The 22528-nt window shown below is 40.4% G+C and overlaps 1 long non-coding RNA gene and 3 pseudogenes across 2 annotated transcripts; 3 read left to right on the top strand and 1 right to left on the bottom strand.

The window, feature by feature from the left end:
- The first annotated feature begins 1419 nt into the window (after positions 1-1419).
- On the top strand, positions 1420-4727 carry LOC143533456 (putative serine/threonine-protein kinase PBL19; annotated as a pseudogene). The gene is made up of 4 exons (XR_013135360.1): positions 1420-1761; positions 2630-2888; positions 2985-3107; positions 4186-4727. The product of XR_013135360.1 is annotated as a putative serine/threonine-protein kinase PBL19 (transcript).
- A 1683-nt stretch (positions 4728-6410) lies between these two features.
- Positions 6411-7397, top strand: LOC143533455 (uncharacterized). Its single transcript, XR_013135359.1, has 3 exons — positions 6411-6501; positions 6588-6703; positions 7333-7397. It is a non-coding gene; the product is annotated as an uncharacterized LOC143533455 (long non-coding RNA).
- Positions 7398-11814: 4417 nt separating this feature from the next.
- On the top strand, positions 11815-14081 carry LOC143533454 (subtilisin-like protease pseudogene; annotated as a pseudogene).
- A 347-nt stretch (positions 14082-14428) lies between these two features.
- LOC143533430 (lipoamide acyltransferase component of branched-chain alpha-keto acid dehydrogenase complex, mitochondrial-like) lies at positions 14429-22022 on the bottom strand (annotated as a pseudogene).
- Positions 22023-22528: the final 506 nt, after the last annotated feature.

Genomic DNA, 22528 nt, shown 5'->3' with positions numbered 1-22528 from the left:
GGAAACGGAAATAACATCCCCGCATAGCGGGAACGTCGAGAACTACGTTGCTTGAAGCTCCAAGATGGAATTGGTGGTTTTAACATAATTGATCACTATGTTCAAAACTACCAAAACCTCATGGAGAATCCACGCAAGTGGGACTCAACGATCCTGACTTGCGAGGAGGTTACAGACCTACCCGCATCATACCCAAAGACCAAGCAGGAAACTCGGGAATTTCTGCAAGTGACAAGGACTTCCGCGGGAAGAATCCCCATGGAAAACCTTAAAAAACCCTTTTCAAAACCCTTTGCTTAAGTCCAAAAGTTCACCTCACTTTATTAAACACGCATGAGAAGAACATTGGACTGGGGGGACTTGAAGAGGTAGGTCCCAGCAGAGCCCAGTTGGACCCGCAAGACTCACCTTGAACAGGGACGTCTGCGCAGAAACCAACTGGATCCGCAGGACCAACCATACTCAGAGACGTGACGTCCTTACGCGCAGTACGCAAGCTGTTCCCGCAGGAAATGCCTCCCAATGGTGAAGGACTCCGCCTGTCCCCGCAGCCTCGGATACAAGCCATCAGGGAAGGCCACCCGCACAGCAAGGCTACACGCACAAGGCACTTAGCTCTCAATCATTCAGTGTCACCTGAAGGAATGAGCGAAGCCGGGAACAATCCCGCACAAGGGCGGGAGGGGGAATACTCCCGCCCAAATAAGCCAGTCCGTACGATACGGGAAGATCTTCTGTACTGTACCTGACGAGGTATGGGAAAAAGATCTGACTAAAGATACGACAGCTTATGGACAACAGTATGGCGAGCAGCATGCTCCTACACTGTATGTCACTATTAGCCGCTGCCTACTCACCAACTCTTGTCATACCACGTGCGTAGCCGGCAGTTGGTGGAAAAGGAATAGTATACAGCAGGCCTGGTCACCATCAGCCGCTGCCTACCCACCAACTACCAGCAGGGCACGTGCGTAGGCCACTGTTGGTGGAACAGGAATACTGTTGCAGCCGGCCACACCTCCTTGGAAACCTACCTTCGGCTATAAATACCACAAATGGTATGACCATCTGATCTTATCTTGTATCATCATATCTTACGATAATATACCTGATATCTGCTCTAGCAATCTCTTAATATACATTTATATTTAAAGAGCAATCTAGTCTGATTCTCACGCCGGAGGGTGGTCACAAGGAGGAACCCCCCTTCTCAGTGACAAGCTCACGGTGTCTGTTTTGCAGGTTATCAGAAGAACCATCTTCTCTGGGTCTAACCCCTCGTGGGAAACATCTATCTAACCCCCAGGTTATCCGTAATCTGCCCGGGATCCACCTAGTGTTTCTTCAATATCACAACAACGTACTCTCCTTATTAATTTATATCCTTGTTTTCTCACAAATTAAGGTTTTCTTTCAATCATGAGATGCTTTAATATTTTCAAGAGAAGAGCGAAATCGAAATCTTCACCGGAGCTAGGAGAACGACCCCAATCATCTAAGACATGTACAAGATCAGCAAAGTCAGCAGGATCATATTCTTCACCAAGGAGTATAAGCGAATTGTACAAAGAAAAAGGACACAATAATTTGAGAAAGTTTACGTTTTTGGAGCTCCGGAATGCGACGAATAACTTCGACCGGTCGTTAAAGATCGGAGAAGGCGGGTTTGGGAGCGTTTATAAAGGAGAGATTAGAGCCCGTGGTGGTCATGGTGATCCTCTTCTTGTTGCCGTCAAGAAGCTCAGGAGAAATGGCCCCCAGGTGTATATCCCGTAGCAATTATTAAAATTTATTTCATTATTATTTTTTTATTTTCATGATATCCGAACTTTTTATTTTTAGGAAATTAATATATGTTTTGACTTTTGATCATAATATTTAGGGCCCTACACATATGAAGTCTCATAAATAAAGTTATATTACAATTTATCTTCTTGATGTTCGTATTTGGAGTAAATGTTTGGTCTGGTCAAAATTCATTCAGCGGTAGTTAGGTGGCAGCCGTGACGAAATGGTGACGTCATGGACTGTGTTGATGAGGTGCTGGTGGCAGGGGTGACGTGGCACTAGGCGGTAGCCAACGGCAGTGTGGGGGAGACAATGGTAGGTAGTGGGAGTGGGTGGTACGTGTATTGGTGGTAATGGTAACTATATATGTAAAAGGATATTGGTAGGTGGTGTTGAGGTGGTTTTTAGCGACAACTAATAGACGACAGAGAATAGCGGCGGTGGTTTGGTCAGTGGTAGTGGTGATCATCTCTGTGGAGATCGGTAGGTGGTAATGATGGTGATGTGTGGCCATGGCTGGTGACAGATAATGGCGGTGATGATGTGGCAGTGGGTGGTGTTGGGTTTATTTATATCCGGTCAAAGTTACAAAGTTTTATAGTAATTGTAGTTGCATAATTTATGTTAACTCAAATCATCCCATTTAACAAAGAAAGTTAACATGTATTAGCATTTAGCATAATGCTATGTCTTTTGTTTTTAATAAACCATGATTACCTGGTTAAACTATTAATTTAAGTGTGTTGACTAATCATATGATCATGGAAAACATTATACGGTACAAGTTCAAAAACATAATTCATTTTTTTGTAATATTGTCTTATTGTTGCGCACTTTTTAGGGCCATAAAGAATGGTTAGCAGAAGTTCAATTTCTTGGTGTGGTGAATCACCCTAAGCTGGTAAAGCTTTTGGGATACTGCTCGGCGGAAGGTGAACGGGGATACAAAGATTATTAGTTTACGAGTACATGCCAAACAAGAGTTAGAAGATCATCTTTTTAGCCGAGCAATGCCGCCAATTCCTTGGATAACACGATTAAAGATCCTCCTCAGTGCAGCCGAAGGTCTCACCTATCTTCACGAGGGTTTGGAAATTCAGGTACATCTTATCAGGGCAGTGCTAGTTTGTTACAATTATAAATTACTCATATGGTTGCGGGTCAATATTTAATTTGACATTTGTATTTTTGGAAAGGTGATATTTCGTGACTTCAAATCTTCGAATGTGTTGTTGGATGAGAACTTTAATGCGAAGCTTTCGGATTTTGGTCTTGCTAGAGAAGGACCACAAGGGGACCGGTCGCATGTGTCTACAACTGTGAGGTATATTATTTTGATACCATGTGTCACGTATTTAGCGTACGACTTGTACACATGTTTCAACGTGTTGGTCATGATCAACTTGTGCCACATGACAATTAACTCACGTCAAACCAATCATGTTGTCACGTGAAGTTTGTTGTCGTAAATGACATGAGCGTTCAACAAACTGTTCGATGTAAGGCTTGTTTATTTATTGAACAAACAAATATCAAAAAGTAATGATGCTTATTTAGTTAAATAGGTTGAAACAAAGAGTATTTTTATTTATTCATTTACATTCGTCAATGTTCATTTCACTATCCGAACATATATGTTCGTTTAGTATATCTTTACTATAATACATAACAATATAGTCTTTAAAGCATATAAATATGACGTGCAATTGAAATTGGTTAAAAATAGTTACAATTTTGATCCCTTAACTTTAATCATATTTTGTAAATATAAAAAATACTTACAACTTTAATCCTAATCTTTTATCTATATATTCTTTTTATTTCCATTTTTAACCCAACTTCCCCCCACTATTTTTAAACGGTCATAACAAAACGAGCATTTTATTATCTTTAAATTGAGTATGATATTGCTATAGTTTTTTCAATTAAAAAACTACATTTTACGTAGAGATATTTGTGGTCCGGTTTTGATGGTTTTCAAATTAAACGGTGTGCTAGACCGTTACTAATGTTTTTTTGTCTTCGGAACAGAAAACTCACCCTTTGAAAATTGAAAATCAGCTGGCCAAAAGTTAAAGAAAAAAATCAACCGTGAAATCAAACCAGTTACCTGTTTGAACGGTTTCACGGTTTCAGACCATATGATACTAGACCCTGTTTCCCGCTGCATCGCGCGGTCACCCGCCTAGTATTATTATGCATAAATGAACACAAAATCGTGTTCATGTCCATTTTAAAAATTAACTTCTAATAATATATTTATGCCTAAATGTTAGCAAACATATAGGAAAATAATTATTATCTGTATTTCACATGCATGCTCATTCATGCATGATTATACACGTCTTTAAAATCTCAACCATTTATGTTAATTTGATGTCATTTTCGATTTTCCAGCTGATTGGAACATACGGATATGCTGCTCCAAAATACGTTGAAACCGGCCATCTAAAATCAAACAGTGATTTATGGAGCTTTGGAGTTGTACTGTATGAGATCCTAACGGGTAGGAAGGCGGTCGATAATAACCTACCACAATCTGAGCAAAAACTAATCGAATGAGCAAAAACTAATCGAATGGGTGAAACAGTACCCGCGGGATAGCAAGAGGTTTAGGATGATTATGGACCCTCGATTAAACAATCAATATTCACGTAGCGCTGCCCAGAAAGTTGCAAAATTGGCCGAAAGTTGCCTCCGAAAGAACCCAGACGAACGACCCCCGATGAGTAGGATTGTTGATATCTTACAACAGACGATTAGAGAGTCGGAATCAATTAGTAATATTTTCGAGATCGGGAGTCCGTTGCCGGAGCCGTCTACACGAAGAATGGTTGGTGTTGCTTAGGTAAGACTTAGTAATTTGATTAGTATAGTTCTAATTTACAATTCAATTTATGGTCTTAATAAATATACAAGCTGTGCTAGATGTGACATGCTAATGAAAGGGTGATTTATCTTTTTCTTTTTTCTTTATTGAGTGACATGCTGACATGTATTCGAGAAGTATTTGACGATTTTTATTTTTTATTTTTTTGATGAATTTGAAAGTAAAGAGTTTGGTGTTTTTGGCTATTAATGTTAGGAACAAAGCGACGCACGGAAGTGAAATAACACACATATGCACATCGATAAACACGCATAAACGAAAATATAAACGATACAAGAATTTAATGTAGTTCGGTCCCCGCGAGGGGACTTAAATCCACGGGCTGCAACTAGGTTTTTTTTATTAGCTCAGAACCAAGATTACAATTACATGATGAGACATATATAATAAACAAGATTATGGTTAAACATAATTAGGAACCAAAACCGAGCCTCTTAATAAACCGCCCAAAGGCCTTCATAACCTAACAATCTCTCACTTGAAGGTCTTGCGATAAACTCAGCCGCCGTCCAAGCAAATAACAATCCCAATCATCCAGTAACGTCAATAATTTTCAGTAGCAGAAATCTACCAACCCTCCAATTCCAAGAACAAGCTAAAACTTCAACCACATAAGTTCTCCAAGTCTCTAGGCTCCAGCTTCCTAGGAACAAGCTAAGATTTCCACCAATCCACCCTAGTTGCAACTGCCCTTCTCATCAGTTACCTAAAAGGCCCATAGAAGCTCCCGAGAGCTCCAATCCGATCATCATGACCTAGCCATGGCGAAACCTGCCAATGACTCATCCTCAATCTTATCGGCCCTCACTTACTCACATTACCGGCTCTAAAAACTTCCAGAGGATAAACACTCTCCAAATCAGCAGACTATACCAAGAGAGATTTCACATTTGGATTCCCGGTCCTCCGAACCCAACGTCCCTTTGGAAACCAACCATGAACACACCGTGTGCTCCCACTTTTACCAAAACCCCGAACATGTTCAGACCTTTGAATACACTCATGTTGATATTCCTGTGGCTCCAGTGGGTTTTATGTCTGCAAACTGAAAACCTCTTAGCTCTACCCATTTCGAGTTTGAGTTGTGAACCGGGAGGAGCTTGTTGGTTCAAACTAAAGAAACTGAAATTTGAAACGTCAAATTATGAACGGTAAACATTACAATCGTTTGGATTACACCGACTATTTGGGTTCATGGTGGTGGGTTGAGATTGAAATTATACGATATTTATTCTACCAATTGTTTGGGTTCTAGGCATGGTATTCCCATGATTATCGATCTGATGCGGTGAGCCCATGCACACACCTTGGGGTGTAAACGAGTCGTACCAAGCCCAAGCTTAGCTCATTTTGAGTTACCAGAGCTTGAGCTAGAGCTCAGCTCGTGAGCCGTTTTTTTTTTCTAAACTCGGGCGTAGCTCATTTATTATTTATTAATTAATTTATATATATTTTTAATTATTTAAATATATTTTAAGAAGAACCTTAAACGAGCCTAAGCTCAACTTGACCTATGCAATATGAAATTAATACAAAGAACTTTAAAATAAATAAAATTTTAAAATATTGAAGACTTGTTAAGGCTCGTCAAGCCTAAACGAGCTTCCCATACAATATTTGAGAGCTTCCCATACAATATTTGAGCTTATGAATAAGTGAAAGAAAAGAAATAGAATACAAAACCCTCAACATTAAACAGAGTCTTTGCTTCGTCGGATCAATCGCATCAAAATAAAGCGTGTTTATGGTTGCAGAATGGCGAAGAGCTTCACACTCCTCCAAACAGTAGCAACAGCCGGACTCCTCTCCGCCGTTTCATTCTGGTATGTTATAATTACTATTATTATTACAATTGCAAACCCTAATTTCATTCCATATATAAAAATTGATAATAATAATAATCTGTCAGGTATGGATTCATGTTCGGCAGAGAAACCTCACGGAAGGAATTAGGCGATCTTATCGCAGATCTTCGCCGATCAAATCCTGATTCATCGTCTTCTAATCCTCCACACTCCTGATTCGGTAACCTTTTCGATTTCAATTCGGTAACTTATAATATCCTATTGTTATACTAAAGCAGCAGGTGCAACTGCTCATTTATTGAATTAGATTAGTAGTATTTAACTTACTAATTGATTTATTTAATTGCAATGTACCTTTATAACTGTATTATTGTGGTCTACTTTAACTTAGATTGTTCAAATTGCCACTTTTTTTTCTGTCAGGGATTAGAGCACACACGAAAACAAATAAACGAACACAGCTGGTTAACGTGGTTTGGTCTCGACTGACCTGGCAACTAGGTATTCTTTATCGGTGATAACAATTGATATTTGTATATAGTCTAGGGTCTGTGACTCAGTGAAGAGGAAATCATAAACTAGTTACTAACTCAATGCAATTAGAACTAGTTAATGCAATTGGAACTAGTTACTATCTCGATGCAATTATAGTCCTAGATTCCTATAACATTAGATATGTTTACTAGTATGTTATCAGGTATAGTTGAGGATGAAACTGTGTACACGATTTCTTTTTGTAGACACCCGATTTTGACTGGTTTATATGTTGGAATTGTTCAACGACTTGTAGATTGTAAAACGATAGTGGTTTTGGTTAGTGACATGCCTATATGCTGAATTTACATGCAGGTGTGCTTTGGGTTGGGGATTGTAGCTTCAAGTAGGTTGTTTTGAGAAATTAACTAGCTTCAAAATCATGGGTGGATTCTGCAATCAAAGGAATTAGTTTAGTTTGTATTTGAGGGCCTTATGTTTTAGTTTGTTTTGGATTAGCATGATTGATACTGCAAGCTTCATAGTTGTATGTTATATGCAAAAGCATTTATAATTTATAAACCTAAAGTTTTATTGAAATTGGAAGTGATTCTTGTAAAAGTTTCTTCCAGTCATATCTCGTAGTATTGTTGTACATTTAGTTGTTACCTGTAGTTCAATATATCGGTGATGGTTGTACTCTGAATCTATTTTGTTTTAGAGTAAATTACATCAACCATAGTTGTCGTATATATAAACTTATGGATTTGGTTATATTAGTATAAGAAGTTACAGGAATTGGCTCTATTTCTGAAAACATGTGACATGCATTGTCCCTAAAATGGGTGCTTCTTAAATATTTTAAATTGGCAATTCTATCCTTCAGGTTCCATAGCTTGAAAAACTAAAAAAACCAACCCCAAACCCCACTCATTTCCAGCTCTCTTCTCTTGCTTGTTTCTATGCCCTTTTAGCTATAGGTGATCAAATCGGGTTGGTCAAAGGAACCGGAACCGGTTCAGATGCGGTTCCATTAGTCAACATCACTGTTTAAACCGGTTCCATGGTCGAACCGGTTAGGGAACCGAACCGGTTCCCCAACCCTCGGACCCGGAACCGGTGGAACCGGTTCTGACCGGTTCCTAAACCGGTTCTTACACTGTAACCGGTTCCAACCGGTTACAGTGTAAAATATTATTTTTTTTTTCGTTTTTCGTTTCCGCTGCTTGTGTAGGTGATGATTTGTGTTCTTCTGATTTCTGAAGAGGCTCATGCTACTTTTGTTGTTTACCCACAGAGCAATAATGGTAAACAACATATTGAACTTAATGCTATGAGTGTCAGCGTGTTTGAATTGATTAGTCTGTATCGTGTATCGTGTAATGGTGAACTTAAATCTGTATCGTGTTACATTTGTTGAGTTTGCTATGTATTATAGTCTTTTGGCTTACGCAAGTCAAATGCTGAATTATAATCAAGAGCGGTGTTATACGATTCGTATTTGTATAACATGTTAAATAAAAAAAACAACTAACATAAAATTCATTTTATTTACTTTAAGAAGTTCAAAAAAAAAGGTTACATGTTTTAAAATATTCAAAAACAAACTAACAAAACATTAAACTTATAAATATAAAGTTGTGACATATTATTTCTAGAAAAGCCTTCTTGTTCGTCGTAATTATTGAGTGGCAACTTATTCATCAGAATTACTTGTAGAAACGCCTTCTTGTTCGTCGTGCACTCGAACATAAAGTGGTGTTTCGTCTTCCTGAGTGGTTACGTGTTGAACACGATCGATTGAGTCCAAGTGATCCTTCAAGCAAATGCACATCTCCACCGACTCAGAATTCAGTCTTGTTTTTCTCACCGATATTACCCTGCCACTAAGAGAAAAAGCAGATTCCGAAGCTACCGTAGAAGCTTGGGCGGTTAGTAAATCAAGGGCCATGGTGGCAAGAATCGGAAACTCGGTTTCCTTTACCTTCCACCAAGCCAAAACATCAAAAGTGCCATATTTCTCTTCGGATAAACCGGTAGAGAAATCATATGCACTATACCTTCCTAGTTCGCTTGAAGGGGTGTTACCCCTTTGTTTTTTAGCCGTTACGTTGCGAACGGTGTTCATAAGGCTAATCATGGGGTCTCGTACTCTAGTAGCACTTGAACTTGATGAAGAACCCCCCCCGGCGTAGGCATGTGTATGTTTGACCCATATTTATTTATATAAAAGTCATACATAAATTTAAAATTCAAGTTAAAATCATTTTGTGCCTCTGTTGAAAAGTTTGGGTCAACTTCATGCATATCTAAGGCTGAAAAAATTTCGTCTATCACACATTCAACCCCCGTAACATTTAACATTGGGTTTAAAGCGGCGGCGCAAGTAAAAATCGGTGGCAATTCAAGAAAGTATTTTTTTAATTTAAACTTCATTGGTAATATGATGTTTGAAAACATTGGACTTTTATTTTCAAATTCTTTAAGATTGTTAACGATTAAAAATAACTCCGAAAGAACCAAGGGACTTGTCGGATAATACGTTCCCGATAGTTTCGTAGTTGATGTTTTAAAAACTTCAAGAAAAGTCGATAAGTCATTGATAATTTCCCATTTCTCATTTGAAAAGGGGATTGCCAAATCATTCTCGGCAAGACTAGAATGAAACATTTGTAAAGTTTCTCTTTGTTTCAAAGCACTTTGAAACATTATGCAAGTGGAATTCCATCGATGAGGTACATCCCAATTAGCTCCCAAAGCTTTTCTTCCCGTATCTTTACAAAATTTTCTATAATCCATTTGTCTTTTTTTACTTTTCTTAAAAACTTCATGTAGCATTACTCTAAAATCGTTTATAACCGATGTAACCTCATCCGAAGCAAGTCCGTCTTGCACGATTAAATTAATGATATGTGCAACACACCTTGAGTGAAAAAATACACCATTGCAAATCGGCGTATATTTTAATTTTAATTTATCAACCGCCGATGTATTATTCGACGCGTTATCAAATGCAATTGAAAATATTTTATTTTCTAGTTTATAAGTTTTTATAACATAATCTAAAATTTCAAACAAATTATCTCCCGTATGTGGATACTCAAAGAGTTCGAAAGCAATGGTGCGTTTCATCATTTCCCACGATGACGGGTCTACCCAATGAGCGGTGACACAAAGATAAGATTCGGGTAGACCATGTGGAGCCGACCAAACATCAGTAGTTAAGTTTATTCCCGTATTTATATTTTCAAAATATGCAATTAGTACCTCTTTGGCCTTCTTCCACAATTTTAAACAATAACGTTTAAGAGTATGACGACTTACGTGAGTGTATTGTGGTTGAAGCGTATCTCGAATCATGGCGGTTAAGTGAGGGTTGTCGAAGTGGCTAAACGGCAAAGCTTCTTGAATCACAAACTTCGCCATACGATCTTGAACTCGATCAATTTGGTATGTAAATATTCCACCTTCACTATCCATTTGCGTTTGTTGCGACTCGACGTTCTGTTTCAACGCCATGCAATACGGTCTTTCGATGTGTTTCTTTAAATTTGAATTCGAAGGTGGGTTTAAATAAATCCCACAAAACTTGCACCGAGCCTTCAATGAATGGTCACTCAATTCAACCAAATCCCAATTGCACCAAATCTCTTGATTACGATTATGAGGTACAATACGAACGAAACTTGGTCCGGCGGTGGAACCTTGACCAACCGATGATTGTGAGGCAGCCATAACAACAAATATGAATATAGAAGAAGAGAAAACAAGAGATTAGAGAACTCAGAACGTTGTAATAGCGTTTTTTTGTATTTTTTTGCGTTCGGGTTTGCGTTTTGAGTATTGTGATGAACCCATTACACCAAATACCTATTTAAACTAGTAGTGGGGTGTTTGGGGAGCAAAAAACGGCCATTTTTGACCCCAACGGTCAAAAAACGGCCATAAAACCATTTCCCAATGGCTAGAACTACTCCAACGGCTAGAACCGGTTCCGAACCGGTTCCGGTCGAACCGGTTCCAGAACCGGTTCCGGTTCGGTTCCGGTTCCTACCCGGTCCACCTCCAAACATGTCAAACCGGTCCCGGATCGTCGGGTTGAAACGGAACCGTACCGGTTCCTACGAAAAACGGGTAGGAACCGGTTCGGTTCCGGTTCGGTTCCGAACCGGTTCCAGGAACCGGTTTTGTTGTCCACCTCTACTTTTAGCCACTTGCCACCACTTACCACCGCCGCTTACCTCACTCTCTTGATCGCCTCTCTCTTTCCTTCAAACCGCAAACACTCATCTCTTTCTTTGAGAATTACTGAACAAAGGGACGGTTCACGAGCGCATAAGTGAATGAAATTTCAACTTCATGTTGGATCACAAAATAAATAAAATACTACTAGTAAGAGAGGGTCCATTTAAGAGCGCACAAGAGTTTCAAATCATGGATTATGGGTGAAAGCAAACAATGGAAGTAAGACAAAATTTATGAATACTTTCGATAAAGGACTGTACATATAATTTAACCAAACATGAACGGCTTATGCGGTTACAGTAATAAAAATAATAGCTATAAATAGGTATAAAATCAATTATGTTAAAAAAATTGAAGAAATAAAGGTTTATAAATTATATGACAGAACTATGTAAAAAAAGTTGAAAATAGATTCAAAAGTTTATACAATGCCTTGGTTATATCAAAATCATTAACTGTAGTTTAAACAATGCTACTTAGATATAATCGCTTGTTACAATGTAAGAAAATGAAATCATCTCAGCCCATTCCCAAAATCCAAAAACAAAGATAAAATAGTATGAATTTACACAATCAATTCTATCCCACTAGCTCTATATATAGTTTCTTCAACCATCTCATGTAATATATGCTCAAACTCTCCAATAAACATGGAGAGTAAGAGATACAATCTTATGTTGGTTCTCACTTTCACCATCATCTTTACCATCGCCTCTGCGAATCCCGACCAAGCAGAAACCTACATTGTCCACTTAAACGCTCCCGATGGTGTAACGTTTAACAAGCACGCGCGTCAAAGATGGTACAACTCGTTTTTGACTACAACCAATGACGAGTCAGATGTGAAACCAAGTTTGATTCATGCATATCACCATGTATTCACCGGGTTTGCAGCCAAACTGTTTCCAAGCCAAGTAAAAGCAATGGAGAATAAGAACGGGTTCGTGTCAGCGAGACGCGAACGCGTGTACAACCTGCACACAACGCATACTCCAAACTTCTTGGGGCTGCATCAGAATCTAGGATTATGGAGTGGATCAAACTACGGAAAGGGAATCATAATCGGGGTTTTAGATACCGGAATTACACCGGGCCATCCGTCTTTTGATGACAAAGATGTCCCTCCGCCTCCCGCAAAATGGAAAGGCAAATGTGAAGTTGCTGGGTGTAATAATAAACTCATCGGCGCAAGAGATTTCACTAACGGCGGTTCTGGTTCGGGCTCACCGCTTGATGACGAGGGACACGGCACCCACACGTCCGGCACTGCTGGCGGGAACTTCGTGGACGGTGCGAATGTTTTTGGAAACGCAAATGGTACCGCAGCGGGAATGGCCCCACTTGCCCACGTGGCAATGTATAAAGTTTGTGACAGTTTCGGGTGTCTCGACAGTGCTATATTAGCGGGTATGGATGTGGCTATTGAAGAGGGTGTAGACGTGCTTTCGCTCTCGCTCGGTGGAGGCTCGGCTCCGTTTTATGAGGACGGTATCGCGGTCGGTGCGTTTAGTGCTATTCAAAAAGGAATCTTTGTGAGTTGTTCAGCTGGTAATGAGGGTCCAGCGAACTCAACATTGTCAAATGAAGCTCCATGGATTCTTACAGTGGGTGCTAGCACAGTTGATAGAAACATAAGAGCAACTGTTTCTCTTGGAAACCAAGACTTGCTTGATGGAGAATCTTTGTACCAACCAAAGGACTTTCCTCAAACCCTTTTGCCACTCGTGTACCCCGGTTTGACTGGCGGTCAAAATGTTGCATGGTGCGCTCCGGGATCGTTAGACGCCATCGACGTTAAAGGAAAAGTCGTGTTGTGTGACCGAGGCGGTGACATAGCAAGAATTGCCAAAGGGCAGACCGTTAAAGACGCAGGCGGGGCTGCGATGATTCTTGCAAACGAGGAGATTGACGGGGATACTACCGAAGCCGATGCGCACGTTCTTCCTGCATCGCACATTGCTTATAAACTCGGTGTGAAAGTTAAGACGTACATCAACTCAACCTCGTCCCCACTCGCTACAATAATATTTAAGGGAACGATAATTGGCGTAAAATCAGCTCCCGCAGTGGCTTCTTTCTCGTCCCGTGGCCCGAGCTTGTCAAGCCCGGGAATCGTGAAGCCCGACATCATCGGTCCTGGAGTTAGCATCCTTGCAGCGTGGCCCGTGTCGCTTGACAACTCGACACAAACAAAAGCGACATTTAACATGATTTCCGGCACTTCAATGTCATGCCCACATCTTTCAGGTATATCTGCATTGTTAAAAAGTGCACACCCTGATTGGTCTCCGGCCGCCATCAAGTCTGCAATCATGACCACAACCGATAGACTAAACCTTAACGGTCAACTCATCCAGGACGAACGCGATCTCACTGCAAACATCTTTGCAATCGGGGCGGGCCACGTCAACCCGACAAAAGCTAGCGACCCGGGACTCATTTTCGACATCCAACCCGACGATTACATACCTTATTTATGTGGGCTCGGGTATACAAGCAAGCAAGTTGGAGTCATCGTGCAGAAACGAGTCACTTGCACGACAGTTATACCCGAAGCGCAACTGAACTATCCTTCGTTCGCGGTTACTTTAGGAACTGGTGATGAAAAAACATACAGTAGGACAGTGACTAATGTTGGTGCTGCAAATTCAACTTACACCATAACAGATCTTTCTTTACCAGTTGGTCTAGATTTATTTGTCTTTAATTCGACTTTGGCGTTCAGTGAGCTGAATCAAAAGTTGACGTATGGAGTGAGGTTCATACGTGACAAGCAAGCGAAGCCGAAAACTCCATATGCAGAAGGATATATGACTTGGACTTCTGATAAGTACACGGTGAGGACCCCGTATTCGGTCAACTTTGTGTGATGGAAACGACCAAAGTCTCCTGACATTTTTCTAGTTTTGTTTGAGCTATGTTCTGAATCTTGCTTATTTCAGTTTCAGTTTGTTGGCAACCATTAATAACACTTGTTTTACTTCAAAAACTGTCTAGCAAGATGGCTGGTTTCTTTATTTTTCGGGGTCAAAACACTTGGAATATTGTAAAAGGCACAAATTTGTTGAATTTAAGTATTTAACTCATTGATGAAACAAATGAAGTTGTTGGTCATGCAATTCAACACGTTTAATCTAAACCCTAATTGGCCTTAAACACGAACCGCATCTCATCCAGAAGCTTGATTCAATGCCTAATCAACCACTCGTCAGTGTTGAGAATTTGATCACCTTGTATGGAGCAAGAGCAACTCAGGTTTTTCAATAAGTTTCTTCCATTCATTGCAAAACTGTGCTACAGTTGCTCCGTCAAGAATCCTATGGTCCGCCGCAATGTTTGCCTGATCAAAACAACACATTAGGTACTATGATCACATGCAAAAAGCATATAAGTGACTAACTTTATGTTAGGAACAAAGCGGCGCGCGGAAGCGAAACAGCACACACATGCACAACGATAAACACGCATAAACGAAAATATAAACGACACAAGAATTTAACGTGGTTCGGTCCCCGCGAGGGGACCTACGTCCACGGGCTGCAACTAGGTTTTCTTATTAGCTCAGAACAAAGATTACAATTACATGATGGGATATATATAATAAACAGTATTAGGGTTAAACATAATTAGGAACCAAGACTGGGCCTCCTAATAAAACCGGCCCAAAGGCCTTCATAACCCAACAATCTCCCACTTGAAGGCCTTGCGATAAATTCCAGCCTGCCATCCAAGTAAATATAACAATCTCATTCATCCAGTAACTCTAGTAATCTTCAGTAATAGAAATCTACCAAGCCTCCAGTTCCAAGAACAAGCTAAAACTTCAACAAAAGAAGTTCTCCAAGCCTCCAGTTCTCTAGGAACAAACTAAGATTTCTACCAATCCACACCCTGGTTGCATCCGCCCTTCTCATCAGTTACCTGAAAGGCCTATTGAAGCTCCCGAGAACTCCAATCCGGTCATCCCAGACCCAGCCATGACAAAACTCGCCAATGACTCATCCTCAATCTTAACCGACCCTCACTTACTCACACAACCGGCTTCAAAGACTTCCAGAGGATAAACACTCTCCAAATCAGCAGACTATACCAGGAGAGATTTTCACATTCGGATTCCTGGTCCTCCGAACCCAACGTCCCTTTGAAACAAACCTAGAACACACCTGCGTGCTCCCACTGTTACCAAAACCCCGAACATGTTCAGACCTCCGAATACGCTCAAGCTAACATCACTGTGGCTCTAGGCTTCATGTCTGCAAACTGAAACCCCTTAGCTCTACCCGATTCAGCGAGCCAAGACCTTATAACTCGGAAGTTGGTTCACTTCTTCCGACGATACAAAAAAAACTCGTATCTTCCAAAAGTCTTTAATTAAAAGATTCAACAATGCTTCATTGAAGTGAGTAACAAATAAAGCGTACCATAATCTTGAACCCAAGAGTCGTCACCGCCTTCACTGAGTCCCAATGCATCAACCTCAGATACATTCTCAAAAGCAGAATTCCAAACCTTTCGACATCGAATCTTAAAATGTCTCACCTCTACGCAACCTATCAAGTCGACTATGCCCAGCTCCCACTGTTTCTGTTATCCCAACCCATGCCACACCAACACTCCATGAGATGAACCCCACTCGTACTATCCCGGCAAATAACTTTACCCAACACGAGATCCTGAACCTCTCAAATGGTGTACCACTGATCACCACCAAACAAGATATAACTTCACAATTCCAAACGAACAAGAAGTAATAATCACAGTTTCGAACCAGCTAACAGGCAAACAGCTATAACAACAGTAGAACTTTCATAAAATCAAGCGGTACCAAGGGTTCTATGACCGTACACACGATCAGTTAACTCAAACCCTAACCGAAAGATCATCCAAACGAGCAATAGTTTACATGACTTGTCACTAACCTCATTTTTTTTTTTTTTTCACTTATGCCGTCACCAGCACACCCGCTGGTTCCATTTTCTCCAGGTTTATCCATCACTAGTACCACATCCAAGTTACCATGACAAACCAATCAACCAAAATCCAAAACCATCTAACATTCCGATCATAACCATCCCGTCTTCAGTTATAACAATAACAAACGAGAACAAATCGAAAACAGTGAACAGACAAAACGCATACTCCAAACTTGCACACAACGCATACTCCAAACTTCTTGGGGCTGCATCAGAATCTAGGATTATGGAGTGGATCAAACTACGGAAAGGGAATCATAATCGGGGTTTTAGATACCGGAATTACACCGGGCCATCCGTCTTTTGATGACAAAGATGTCCCTCCGCCTCCCGCAAAATGGAAAGGCAAATGTGAAGTTGCTGGGTGTAATAATAAACTCATCGGCGCAAGAGATTTCACTAACGGCGGTTCTGGTTCGGGCTCACCGCTTGATGACGAGGGACACGGCACCCACACGTCCGGCACTGCTGGCGGGAACTTCGTGGACGGTGCGAATGTTTTTGGAAACGCAAATGGTACCGCAGCGGGAATGGCCCCACTTGCCCACGTGGCAATGTATAAAGTTTGTGACAGTTTCGGGTGTCTCGACAGTGCTATATTAGCGGGTATGGATGTGGCTATTGAAGAGGGTGTAGACGTGCTTTCGCTCTCGCTCGGTGGAGGCTCGGCTCCGTTTTATGAGGACGGTATCGCGGTCGGTGCGTTTAGTGCTATTCAAAAAGGAATCTTTGTGAGTTGTTCAGCTGGTAATGAGGGTCCAGCGAACTCAACATTGTCAAATGAAGCTCCATGGATTCTTACAGTGGGTGCTAGCACAGTTGATAGAAACATAAGAGCAACTGTTTCTCTTGGAAACCAAGACTTGCTTGATGGAGAATCTTTGTACCAACCAAAGGACTTTCCTCAAACCCTTTTGCCACTCGTGTACCCCGGTTTGACTGGCGGTCAAAATGTTGCATGGTGCGCTCCGGGATCGTTAGACGCCATCGACGTTAAAGGAAAAGTCGTGTTGTGTGACCGAGGCGGTGACATAGCAAGAATTGCCAAAGGGCAGACCGTTAAAGACGCAGGCGGGGCTGCGATGATTCTTGCAAACGAGGAGATTGACGGGGATACTACCGAAGCCGATGCGCACGTTCTTCCTGCATCGCACATTGCTTATAAACTCGGTGTGAAAGTTAAGACGTACATCAACTCAACCTCGTCCCCACTCGCTACAATAATATTTAAGGGAACGATAATTGGCGTAAAATCAGCTCCCGCAGTGGCTTCTTTCTCGTCCCGTGGCCCGAGCTTGTCAAGCCCGGGAATCGTGAAGCCCGACATCATCGGTCCTGGAGTTAGCATCCTTGCAGCCTGGCCCGTGTCGCTTGACAACTCGACACAAACAAAAGCGACATTTAACATGATTTCCGGCACTTCAATGTCATGCCCACATCTTTCAGGTATATCTGCATTGTTAAAAAGTGCACACCCTGATTGGTCTCCGGCCGCCATCAAGTCTGCAATCATGACCACAACCGATAGACTAAACCATCCCGTCTTCAGTTATAACAATAACAAACGAGAACAAATCGAAAACAGTGAACAGACACAACAAGGGCACGGGCATAAACTTGACGATTGTTCAACAGAACACTGCCAAATAAACCGATTTGCTCTTGCAATAACCGATAAATCAACTAACTGTAAATAAACTATATAAAGTTACCTCAGACTAATCTCTTGCAAACAAATCTGAACCCGAACCTAAATGGTCTTCACAAAACCCGGTTCCCTAATTTACGGTTGATAATAAATAGTCAAACCCTAACTCAGCCTGACAGCCACCAATCTTGACTGTCGATCACTGATGAACACGAACCAGAAATTAACCCTGCGATCTCCAAGAGTTATTCACGGTGACGGACCTACCCAACCCTAATCACCAAAAAACAGATTCGAACCAAAACCTTCTGCGAAATCGTTACCAGTGCAACGAACCGTGTGTCCAACAAGCCAAAGCTCTGATACCACTTGTTAGGAACAAAGCGGCGCGCGGAAGCGAAACTGCACACACATGCACAACGATAAACACGCATAAACGAAAATATAAACGACACAAGAATTTAACGTGGTTCGGTCCCCGCGAGGGGACCTACGTCCACGGGCTGCAACTAGGTTTTCTTATTAGCTCAGAACAAAGATTACAATTACATGATGGGATATATATAATAAACAGTATTAGGGTTAAACATAATTAGGAACCAAGACTGGGCCTCCTAATAAAACCGGCCCAAAGGCCTTCATAACCCAACACTTTATATGCTTAGTCGGTTCGTGATTAAATAGTTCAACCATAAATATCTTCATGTGTTTAGTGAATAAGAACAACCAAGAGTTCCCATTAGTTTAGTAATTAAAACAGTTATGATTTATGACACACTTGATTGTTAAACAGCCAACTTACTTTAGTAACTACAAAAATGGATGTATAATTAAGTGGGCAAACGAAAAGGAGTTACCGGCATGAGTAAGACAGGGTGCATGTTTCCATTATCACCAAAGCAGGCGACCTTTTGGATGCGACCAAGGGCTATGATTGCAACTTCAGGAACGCTAATGAGCGGTGAACCAGACTTTCCACCAATCGCTCCAATATTGCTTAAAGTTATGGTTCCACCACGCACATCTTCAGGGCTTAGCTTATTTTGTTTAGCCAACTTTTGTAGCAGTGCTAGTTCCTTGGTTATCTATAAAAATTTTCAATATCATACTTATAAACATGTTCATTGTGTATAATATGTTAAATGGTATAGTTTAAGCTTTAAAGCTTCTTAATGAAAGGTATATTTATTGCTAACCTCCAAGATTGAAAGAGCTTGAACATTCTTTATGTTTGGTACGACTAAACCGACTGGTGTAGCCATCGCGATTCCAATGTTGTGATAACCTAATGATCACAAATACAAAAACCGTGATTAGCATCCGAGGAACACCAAAACATAGGAACATGAAAGGTTACCCTTAAACTAGAAAATTTACAAATTTCTTAATATAGAAGAAGATGTAAGAAAACCTTTTATATTGACCTCATATTTTTCAAGATTGAAGGTACTATTTAGCAATGGATGTTTAGTCATTGCCAATGAGAGAGACTTGATCAACACGGGGAGAAATGTGAACTTGATATCGCGGTCGGAATTCTCTTTTTGGAAAGCAACTTTAAGCTTCCAAGTTCATCGCAATTAATCTCCTCGATATAATGGAAATGCGGTATGGTTGCAGCCGCGGTCATAGACTTCACCATTGCTCGTTGATAACCCCTGAACCAAAAACCAACACGGTTAATTCATGAAAGACATATAACGCGATTCCAACACACGATATGACTAGATACCTTACGGGCACTGTCTTGTCTTGATAAAGAGATTCATCTGTCATCTTTAGGACTATTTGTTCTGCTTCCAATGTTTGTTTGGCATAATTGAGGACATCTTCTTTTTGTACTCTTCCACGTTTCCCGGTTCCCGGGACATCGTTTACATCAATACCATGTTGTTTTGCAAGGTTGCGAACAGCAGGAGTCGATATTGTCTCGCGTTTTGGAGATTTTATTAGCTCCGGTATTTCATTACTGGGTTCGATAGGATGAGAGTTTAGCGGTGTCTCACCAACATCGGATGGGACTTGAGAACCGTCAACACTTATGCTCAAAAGTGTTTCGCCAACCTTAGATTAGAGTATTCATAAAAACATCAACAAAAACCTACAAATAACCGGTATCTTAACCAACTAGGGGCGGGGCATTCATTGTCAGGTTTGTTTTCAGTTTCACAAAATTTGAATTCAGTTCAAACCGAATAACATTATCATACACCGCCCTGTGCAGCCGTAGCCGCTCAAAACTCGCGAATATGACAACCGGTTTGTTTTCAACTTTTTGATTGTTAAATTGATGGATTAGGTATTTATCTTCTTGATTCGGATTGTGGGGGATTGAATCAGGGGTTTGAAATGGATAATTGGGTGGGAGGTTTGAAATTTGTGGATGAGTTTTATCAGGTGGTTTGGAATTTACGGAAATTGGGTATAGAGAATTAATTAAAATAATAATTAAACTAAATATGCCCTTGACTTAACGGTGATAACAAACAAACGGAGTTAATGATTTGGACCTAAATGGCAACAAGTATGAAACCTCGATGGTCCAGATCCAAAAATAAAACTTTTTGGACGAAATTCGTATTATGGAGCAAACCTCAGGGATGATTTTGGCATTTTACTCCAAACAAAAATCAACAAAGTTGTAACAAAAGCTTTCAAGACCAATAGTTAAGGGGTGACGCAGTGGTAAACATTAGTGTGTCTCAAGTGACAAATCTATCTTTCACTGAGCAAACTGTGTTTACATTAATGGGTTCTCATGGTTAAAGAAAACTATCAGGATCCACGTCTTTACGCCTTTAAGCATTAAACTGGCTTGTAAATGGATAGAATCTTGACTTTGATTTGATCCTTAAATCATAAATGAGCCAAGGATTTTGTAAGTCTAGAGTGGGATATATGCAATTCCCCCCTAAAAAGAATGACATGACTAATCCAATAAACCGGCCCATGTGGGTCAATAGGTGGTGGTGATCGACTGGTGAGATGGATGGGTGGAGTAGTAGATATTTGAGAGAGAGAGAGAAAAAAACAAGATGTTATTAATACTCTACTTTACACCAATAAATATAAACTACTCTATTACCCATGTTTGAACATAATTCATCTCATCTAAAAGACGTGTGTCTCTAATAAAATTAGGGTGCCACTAACTACCTCTTTTGAAAACAATAAACAAACGACCCTGTTTTGACTATTTAAGGATTCGTTTGGAAGTTTTGACTTAGCCTTTTGCATCTTTTTTGCAAAAGCGTAAGTTTGTATTACTTTTAAAAATGATATGGGTCAAAGATTTTGTAAATATAGCATTATTTAAAATTATAATAAGAAATGTAGTGATTACATCGAAACAAAATGCATGTGGGCAACAAGCTGTGTCGCCACCCCTTTTTTAATTGCAAAATCCAATAGAATGTAATATATAAAATACATACATTCATATAAAATATGATACGGTTCATGAATGTGATACACATAAGATATGATATGGTTTAAAACAAAATACTAAATTGCTAGATGACAGGTTATTAAAAATAAAAAAAAATGTTATTATAGCCGGTTCAAAATAGTTGGTTGACTGTTTGGTTTGTTCTAAAAACACCCAAAGAACCTTCATCAAATCAACAAAACGAATTGAAAGAAGTAAAAAAGAAAATGAATGCATGTAGAAAGTTGCATAATATAGAATTATTATAATAAGAAATTAGGAAGTAATGAGCCGAAATTGTGTGTCTAAGGAATTATGGCTAGAGTTAATTGCCCGTTTGCCCCCTGTGGTTTGTCAAACTAGCACGTTTGCCCCCAGTGGTTCCGAAATAGCACCATTGCCCCCTGAGGTTGTTTTTTTAGTACCCGGGTGCCCCCAAACATGAACGTCCGTTAGTTTTCACCGTTTGGTGTCAGAAAGTTAGGGTATTTTCGTCTTTTAACATTGAAATGATGGAACGTCACAGTCAGTTTCACTTATACACATATTTCCCTTCGATTCTTCAACCCTACATTCTTCGATTTCTTCACAACTCGCACCGGTGATTTAGGGTTTTGATCGGACGAGAAACAACGTTTGAAACCAGACTTGTAGAGGTTTGTGAAAACTAAATGCTTACCGGATCTGGACAAGAGTAGAACCGACGGCCAGGGTTGTTATCGGTCCACGATGTTCGGACAACGGATACTTTTCCACACTTGCACATCGCCATTGAAGGACCTGCAACTAGAAGCCGGAGACCTGCAAGTAAAAAATGGAGGGGAAGGGCAGCCGTTAGTTTTGAGGGAGATTTAGGTGAGGGGTTGTTTTTATAATAGGGATAACATAAATAGACCAATTTACCCCCACCAGAATGGCACGTGACCGTGACTTGACGTCCCTATTTAACGGCCTTTCTGCAAAAGGGGCAAACGTGCTAAAAAAACATAATACAAGGGCCACCCAGGTACTAAAAAAACAACCTCAGGGGGCAATGGTGCTATTTCGGAACCACTGGGGGCAAACGTGCTAGTTTGACAAACCACAGGGGGCAAACGGGCAATTAACTCTTATGGCTATATATAATGTACTTGTAGTTGGACAGACGTTATAAATTCATTATTTTGTTTTGTTACGTACTACCGGCTACCCTATAACCCACCACGTGTAGTGTAGTTTCTGAATATACGCATGCATGTAGGGGCGATACAAACAATAAAGAATAAAAATTGGTGAATT

Source organism: Bidens hawaiensis, unplaced genomic scaffold, assembly GCF_021521415.1.
Source record: "Bidens hawaiensis isolate Kalapana, Puna unplaced genomic scaffold, B.hawaiensis_p1.1 tig00009693_1, whole genome shotgun sequence".
Classification (NCBI taxonomy): Eukaryota; Viridiplantae; Streptophyta; class Magnoliopsida; order Asterales; family Asteraceae; genus Bidens; species Bidens hawaiensis.
The sequence above is the reverse complement of the archived record's forward strand: the minus strand, read 5'-3'. Positions and strand labels throughout refer to the sequence as shown.